General features: G+C 43.1%; 1 long non-coding RNA gene across 2 annotated transcripts; it reads left to right on the plus strand.

The window, feature by feature from the left end:
* Positions 1 to 337: 337 nt before the first annotated feature.
* On the plus strand, positions 338 to 8,464 carry LOC118392662 (uncharacterized). 2 transcript variants are annotated; one of them, XR_008063059.1, is made up of 3 exons: positions 338 to 427; positions 6,541 to 6,748; positions 8,227 to 8,464. It is a non-coding gene; the product is annotated as an uncharacterized LOC118392662 (long non-coding RNA). The 2 variants fall into 2 exon arrangements; XR_004827421.1 differs by lacking the exons at positions 338 to 427; positions 6,541 to 6,748 and adding an exon at positions 7,591 to 8,131.
* Positions 8,465 to 8,955: the final 491 nt, after the last annotated feature.

Raw genomic sequence — 8,955 nt, forward strand, 5'->3', positions numbered from 1 at the left:
GACAACTGAGCAATGACTACCTTGCGCACCAATAATTTTAGCGAAGCTTCGTTGGTTGACTGTATTTCTGCCCAATGACCACTGATCTTCTTGAAATCTAGCTGGGGAGATAGCCAATGAGCTGAGGTAAACGCCAGTATGTAATGGTTTTGGTTTGGACCACCATTCCTTGTTTGTAAATGCACGCGTAACGAACTCCATTCTCGCCTTGACTATCAGAGGAGTTGCAGTTTTGGAAAGTTGTGTTTTCAACTATTTCATTGAAGACATCATAGCGAATAAATCAGGAAAAGTGAAGTCAAAGTCTAAAGTGAAAGTGAAAAAGTGAAAGTGAGACAGATGTTTTGTTTGAGGAATCTTTGAGTGTTATGATTCAAACAGGAGCTGAGGGGCTGTTTCTGCAAGGACAGGACGTACTTCTGGACGGGTAAGTGCTAATGCCGTTTTATGAAATATAAATATATATATATTGCAATTTGCAATGAAATATGTGTGTGTCTGTGTGTGTGTCTGTGTGTGTGTGTATACAGTGGGGCAAAAAAGTATTTAGTCAGCCACCAATTGTGCAAGTTCTCCCACTTGAAAAGATGAGAGGCCTGTAATTTTCATCATAGGTACACTTCAACTATGACAGACAAAATTAGATTTTTTTTTAAGGAAACGTATGATCTCTGTAATTGCAAACAAAGGTTTCTGTACCAAATATTAAGTTATGCTTTTCTGATGTATCAAATACTTATTTCATGGAATAAAATGCAAATTCATTACTTGAAAATCATACAATGTGATTTTCTGGATTTTGTTTTAGATTCCATCTCTCACAGTTGAAGTGTACATATGATATAAATGACTGACCTCTACATGCTTTGTAAGTTGGAAAATCTGCAAAATTGGCAGTGTATCAAATACTTGTTCTCCCCACTGTGCCTGTATGTCCCTCGGGGTGTTCTTATGGCCTGGATGACATCAGAGAAAACACATCTGCAAGTCTGACATCCCCTGCTGTGTGTGTGTGTGTGTCTGCGGTTTTGATTATGTGTGTGTTTGCATCCATGTGCTTGTGAAGGCACATTGCCACAGAACCTTCTCTTCGTCTATCTCTCATTTTCTAGTTCCATTGGGACAGTCTTGTCTGAGTTCACTTTGCACGGCGAATCAAAGGCATGTGAACTTGTGAGACAATCCAGTCTCAGACAATGGTTCAGCATCAGCAGGTCGGACTTGATTGACGTGTGGAGGGAGTCTGCCCATTTATAGTGGTACAGCTATACAGATCGGTATAGTACAGCACAGCTCCCCATTAGTTAATCTGTGTCCCAAATGGCACCCTATTCCATATAGTGCACTACTTTTAACCGGGGCCCGTTGTGCTCTGGTCAAAAGCAGTGCTCTACTGTATGTAGGGAATAGTTTGCCATTTGGGACACAGGCAACGTTTAGGGTGACTCATCATGATGATGGTTGCTGAAAGATACAGGTAGCTCACATGAAACATATGTCTTCACTTTTGGCTCACCAACCTGTTGTAGGAAAACCTGAGTTGCGTGCACTTATTGCAGCTCCCTATGGATAGGAGTGTCTGCTATATTACTCCAATGTAATGCAAACATCACATATGTGATATTTTCACAAATAGGGTATATTATGTCCCCCGAGCAGCCTGACTCAAACACTCATTCACTCTGACTGCTGGGCTCACATGCCCTTGACTGAAGGACCTGAGGGGTGTGTGTGTGTGCGCGCGTGCATGTGTGTCTACGTGTGTGTGTGTATTCTTCCTCCTCCCCCTGGCACACAGGTCAGTACGCAGTAGATGAATAGTGTTTTTGTTCAGCCCCATGCCCACCTCCCTGTCACAGCTGTGAGTAATGCTGTGATGTGCTGCCCTGGGCAAAGCTCTCCTTCTTCCCAATGTCCCCAAGTGATATTTGACAATCACTGCAGGGGCAGATGAAGTGACACATCCTGTGGCGTAATGTGTGTGTATCTGGGTCTGGGTGTGGGTGTGTGGGTGTGTGATAAGGGTCGGTTGATTTTCTCCATCACATTCAGTGAACGAAACTGAATGACAATGAATACATTAATGAATATAACTTTAACTTGGCCATCTTTTGTTCAGCTCCAGAAAAACAGGTCAGATGACAGTCACACGCTCTTTCTTCTCTTGCTTTTATTATTTTATTTGAACCTTTATTTAACTAGGCAAGTCAGTTAAGAATAAGCTCTTATTTACAATGATGGCCTACCCCGGCCAAACCTGGACGATGCTGGGCCAATTGTGCACCGCCCCATGAGACTCCCAATCATGGGATGTGATACAACCTGGATTCAAACCAGGGACTGTAGTGACGTCTCATGCACTGAAATGCAGTGCCTTAGACCGCTGTGCCAATGTATATTGTCCCCCTCCTCACTTCTGTTTAGACAGGAGCTCAGCTATAGGCCAGTGAGGTAGACGGTTCTGGGCCTATAAGGCAGTTGGAGGTTCTGGGCCTATGAGCTAGGCAGACAGTTGTGAGCCTATAAAGGCAGGCAGACAGGTCTGAGCCTATGAGGTATATACACATTTCTGGGCTCTGGCCCTGTGAGTCAAACAGTTCTGGACCTGTGTCGCAGACAGACAGTTACAGGACTCTAGGAAAATGGGTGTACTGGGCAGACAGCTGTGTGGCACTGAGGGAGGTAGGAAGCTCTGTGCCTATGAAGCAGCCAGTCCTGTGCCTGCTGTGCAGGGTCATGGCTGGCAGGTAAACAAAGTTGGTCCTCAGAGATCCTCCGTGCATGTGACCTGCTCTGTGATGTATGAGTCACACAGCCTCGCCACAGTTATCCACAGCCTTACCCACCCCGGGACATCATTAACCTACATCTGGGGAGAGATGGAAGGAGGGTGGGAGGGGAGGGGAGGGAAGGAGGGAATAAGGCAATAAGTCAAGGAAGGAGGGAGAGAGATACTCTCTTTGAAATAAAGGGTTCTAAAATAGTTATTCGGCTGTCCCCATAAGATGAACCTTTGAAGAACCCTTTTAAGTTCTAGATAGCACCCTTTTAAGTTCTAGATAGCACCTTTCTTTGTGTAGAGAGGCAAGACAAGAAAGACAGGGAAGGAGGCAGGGATATAATATAATAATAATAATATATGCCATTTAGCTGACGCTTTTATCCAAAGCGACTTACAGTCATGTGTGCATACATTCTACGTATGGGTGGTCCCGGGAATCGAACCCACTACCCTGGCGTTACAAGCGCCATGCTCTACCAACTGAGCCACAGAAGGACCACATAGGCAGGATATAGGCAGGCAAGGCAAGATCTAGGCAAACTGGACACTTCCTCCTATGTGGTCAACAGCCTGGGGATGAGGTTACTCATAAACAGCAAGGCAGGCTGCAACATTTCATAAGGGAGCATTTTTAAGGCACCCTTTGATACAAGCCCCTTTATAAGCAGGCCCTGTATACCTTATGCATCTGCAATCACTCATTATTACCTATTCTCCTCCAGCCACTAAATTATACCACTGAGTAGTGCTGAACCTTTGACATGTGGGCTGCGTCCCAAACGTAGAGCTGTGTCCCTCAAAAGTAGAGCCGGTCAAAAGTAGTGCGTGAAATAGGGAATAAGGTGCCATTTGAATTGGTTTGTTGCTGCTACCAGGGAGACAGATCACTATTCTGTTCAGGTCTTGGTTCACTGGTGCAGAATCAAACAGATGTGGCACGATATGAAGAGCTGATGAAAAGGAGAGGATGTAAGGTTTGAGGTGTCGGTATACCCTCTGATGCCTCTGTTCTGATCTCTGTGTGTGCAACTAGATTAGTTTGTAGTTGCAAAACACTTTCATATTGCCAGCAGGCTGAGTGAATACAAAATTCACAGGGTGCATACCGTATCCGTAGATACAGGAAAAGGAAACACAAAGGAAAATGTCAACAAGTCTTATTTTGGCATAGTACATCATAAGGGATGAATGTATGATGATGCTGATGCGGCATGGGGTCTCTGTTCCACTCAGAGGTCAGAGGTCAAATGTCTGTAATTGACATAGAGGCAAGCCGGGAGGGTTAATTAGTACTGTTATTCTCAGCCTCATTTTAAGTGTATAAACAACCATTTAACACACACTCTTATCATTCAAGTAATGACATGGGCTTCCTATGCACACGTTAATAAGCTTGTCAAGTTGAAATAATTGAGAAAATAACCCAGAGTAGTTTATACAGTTTGTCAGAAAGTGTGAATGTGTTAACCTTTGAGGTTCTAGTTTAGCTCCAGTTGCTATAGTTAGAGAATGGAGACAACCATAGTAATCCATTAATATGCCTGGGAGAGCGAGAGGGATGTGGAGAGTTCATTGTATATGTAATGGAGTGTGTACAATTAGTACTATGAAATTATTAAGGGGCACCAGTCCTGTCTCTGACAAAATTAGTTTTCTTAGAAGGCCTGACTTCTGAAGGTATGAATTCTTTGAGAATCAATTGAATATGAATTCTTTGAGATTCTTTGAGAATCAATTCCCAGAACTTCCAGTTATTTACAGAATGATGTGTAAACTTAGCAGCTGTACCAAAATTACATGCTCATATATGGTTAGCTGTGTTCCAAGCTTTAAGTTACAATATGATATGATATTTAACTGTGCCACGACTTCCACCGAAGTCGGCTCCTCTCCTTGTTCGGGCGGCGTTCGGCGGTCCATTTTTCATGTATCCATTTGTTTTGTCTTGTTCCCTGCACACCTGGTTTTCATTCCCCAATCAATCTATATGTATTTATTCCTCTGTTCCCCATCATGTCTTTGTGTAAGATTGTTTGTGTTAGGTGTATTTTGGAAATGTGGATATTGTTACTCGCATTACTTTTAGTCTATGTTCCGTGTTTGGGCACATTTTATGTTACTTTGTGCTGTCATTTTGGACCGGAATAAAAAGTGTGCCTGTTCACTACACTCTGCTCTCCTGCACCTGACTTCGCCTCCAATACACACTCCAAACAAACTGTCAATTTCCATGGAAATTAATTCATAGTAGTTTCAAGTTTTCTTGGTCGTGTGTACAGGATACACATGCAAACACCATCCAAAGAAATTCTTACTTGCAGGTTCCTTCTTGACAATGCAACAACAATAAGAAATAAGAAAAGATAAGAATATGAACTTAAAGTAAATGGCTCAGTAGAATATAATCAATATTTTAGCTTAAGTATAATACAGGAAGGCACAATTTACAATACAATATTTCCACGTGTTTTATGAGGGCAGGTATTTAAATGGTGATGTATTTAGCAATAATATATAAGAGTCTAGTTGCAGCAGCTGTGATGTGTGTGAAGCATGAATGTGTATGTGTGTGTGTGGATGAGTGTGTCTGTGTGAGTGTGTGTGTGCTAAGGTGTGGAGAATCAGTGCGGGTGGTCAGTTCAGTTCAAGTATTCAGTAGTCTGATGGCTTGTAGATACCAACAGGCTCAGATATAATATAATAATAAATAATATATGCCATTTAGCTGACGCTTTTATCCAAAGCGACTTACAGTCATGTGTGCATACATTCTACGTATGGGTGGTCCCGGGAATCGAACCCACTACCCTGGCGTTACAAGCGCCATGCTCTACCAACTGAGCCACAGAAGGACAGTTTCTATCAGACATCATGCTCCGATACGTCTTCCCAATGGTAAAGGAGTGAACAACTCGCAGCTGGGGTGTGCACCAGGCCGTGGTGCAGAGATAGAATTTGGAGAGTACCTGGGGTGGCATGCCAAATTTCTTCAGACATCTTAAGGAGTAGAGGTGACCAGGGCCAGCTCCAGCCCTTTGGGTACCCTAAGCAACATTTGGTTGGGGGGCCCCCACACCAAGCAGGCATTTCTTTTTTTGTGGCCCCCCTCTTGACAGCGGAGAGAAAAATATACGTTTTAAAGCAAGTTTTGCCATGGGGCAGATATTTTTTTTGCAATTTTATAACACATTTCATGCAATTCTACAAATTCTGCCATGGGGCAGAGATACCTTTTTTCAGTGTTAAAGCAAGTTTTCTGCAGTTCTACACACTTTTCATTGGGGCAAAGAAAACATTTAGCAATTTTATAAAAATAAATGATGCAATTCTTCTCCATTTGTTATTTTTTGTCCCAATTTGTGATATCCAATTGGCAGTTGCTATCTTGTCTCATCGCTGCCCTATGGAGCTCCCGGTCATGGCCGGCTGTGACACAGGCTGTCCCACACTTCAGCTCCCCTCAACCCATCCCATCTATCTCTGAACACCATCCAGACTTGATTTCAATTTGCCATATATTTTTCACAAAAGTTCTGAACCTATCTATTCTCATAGTTTCTACATATTGTAAATTAAAGATACATTTTTGCTAATAGTAGATACATTTTTTAATAACAGTATAATTATATTATTGATCGATTGACTATGACTTCAGATCACCCAGCAGTGCTAGTTGCAGAGTTGCAACAGAGCCTCTTCAACCTCAGCAGGCTGAAGAAATTTGGCTTGTCCCCTAAAACCCTCACAAACTTTTACAGATGCACAATTGAGAGCATCCTGTTGGGCTGTATCACTGCCTGGCTCTCCAGAGGGTGGTGCGGTCTGCCCAACTCATCACCGGGGGCAAACTACCTGCCCTCCAAGACACCTACAGCACCCGATGTCACAGGAAGGCCAAAAAGATAATCAAGGACATCAACCAACCGAGCCATGGCCTGTTCACCCCACTATCATCCAGAAGGCGAGGTCAGTACTTGTGCATCAAAGCTGGTACCGAGAGACTGAAAAAAAGCTTCTATCTTAAGGTTATCATACTGTTCAAATCACTAGCCGGCTTCCACCCGGTTATGCAGCCCTGCACCTTAGAAGCTGCTGCCCTTCTAATATAGACTTAGAATCACTGGCCATTTTAATAATGGAACGTTAGTCACTTTAATAATGTTTACATACTGCTTTACTCCTCTCATATGCATATACTGCATTCTAAACTATTGTTTAAGTCAATGCCACTTTGACATTGCTCAATCTAAAATGAATGTATTCCTTAATTCCATTATTTTACTTACAGATTTGTGTGTATTGTAGTGAATCGTTTTAGATACTATTGCACTGTTGAAGCTAGGAACACAAGCATTTCACTACACCCGCAATAACATCTGCTAATATGTGTATGTGACCAATACAATTTGATTGGATTTTTATTCTGTGCTTCTATGCTACAGTTTGTATTGCTATCTCCAGTATCTGCTATCTACTGTTAGTTCCTCTATTTCCTCTGCTAATATGAACTATTTTGACCTAAGTTGATTTTGTTTTAAAGATGAGTATTGAACTGCATGGCATCTAAAGGCACATTTTAAAGTGTTGCATGCAATAATGGGATCTGCTGTACCTACGTTATGTTGGGAAAAAGTCAGTTATAAATTCTTCTATCCTGGTTTAAAAACAAGTTGTTATCCAATAGGCTTTGATAAAAATATGTGTGGATGTGACAGCTTTTCCAGTTCACCTGGGAGCTTGGCCATCATGGCAAAACAGTCTGCTGTGTGTGTGTGTGTATATGTGTGTGCGCAAATGATAAGGGGGTTGTGTGAACATGCTGAACACTACATATGTCCACTCTGCTCGTCCATCACCTAGGGCCACTTGCTCCTCCTCTCTCTCTCCCCATGACGTTAATTGTTTGACAGGCCTGAGTGACTGCTTGTCTCGGTATCTTTCTCTCCCTCTGTCATTTTAGTCTTCTCGCTCTCCCTCTGTCACTCTACTGTAGTCTTCTACAGTTTGTGATGATCTCTCTCTTTTGGTTTCTCTGCCTTTGTCACTCCACCCCCCCCCCCACTCTCTCTCTCGCTCTATCTGCCTGTCTCTGTGCCTATTTCCTCTTCTTCTTCATCTCTATCTCACTCTTTCCCTTTGGCCAAGGCCAGAGGGCTAAAGCTCTACAGGCATCAACTGGGGCTGGTGATTCAACACCAATATCACCCAGTCCAGGTGATGCAACCAATTGGCACTTGGAATTGGTCCCACCTGTCCCTCGTTACCTCAAATGGGTATAATTAGAGGTGCAGTCACTTGGGCGGTATGGCAGGCAGGCAGATGGTATGCCTAGTCCTTGGAAGAACCGGAGTGAGTATGAGAAGCACCTCGATACAACGACAAAGAAGATACTAGGCAATGTTTGACTCACCTGTCTCTCTCTCTTCCTGTTCTTTGCCCCAAAGGAAGAGGACCTATTAACGGGCAGCACGCCACACGGCTCAAGATGAGAGTAAGGATGGAAACCCCGGACACATCTCTCTCTCTTTTATGTTTTGTTCATTAACACAGGCGGTCCGAGGGGCCGCCACACCTGGCACGTTAACCTACCAGTTACCTGATAGGCCTTTCAGTTGTATTTCTCCCCTCCCCATTCCCCCCCCAACCTTTATTAAAGAAATACTTTGTTTTGAGCACCACAAATTGGTTTCCCACTGGACTATTTTATTGTGAGTTTAACCTCTGACTCTACACATTGCATCCGAGAAGGGTGTGCTAGAAAGGATGCATATAACGCTACAATGTCGGGTTGTATTAAAATATTTTCCACACACAGTCTGTGCCTGTATTTAGTTTTCATACAAGTGAGGGCAGAGAATCCACGCTCACATACTGTATGTACGTGGTTGCAAAGATTACGAGTGTCTTAACAGCTTAATTTGCCAAGGAAGGATACTCTTAGTGCAGCCCAATCCAAAAATCTAGCAGTGGCTTCTGATTAAATTCAATTTTGATGAGGCTCTCTTGTTCAGATATCGGTAAGTGGACTGGAGGCAGAGCTTGAAAGGGATACCGACTCCAGTTGTTTGTCATCTGTTTCGGGAAAGTATCTGCGCGATTGTGCACCCAACCCAGGTGCTTCGCTATATCACATTTGACATTGTCCATAAGCTTGAGTTCATTTGCACACAAAA

The sequence above is a fragment of the Oncorhynchus keta genome, chromosome 13, assembly GCF_023373465.1.
Source record: "Oncorhynchus keta strain PuntledgeMale-10-30-2019 chromosome 13, Oket_V2, whole genome shotgun sequence".
NCBI classification, from domain to species: Eukaryota; Metazoa; Chordata; class Actinopteri; order Salmoniformes; family Salmonidae; genus Oncorhynchus; species Oncorhynchus keta.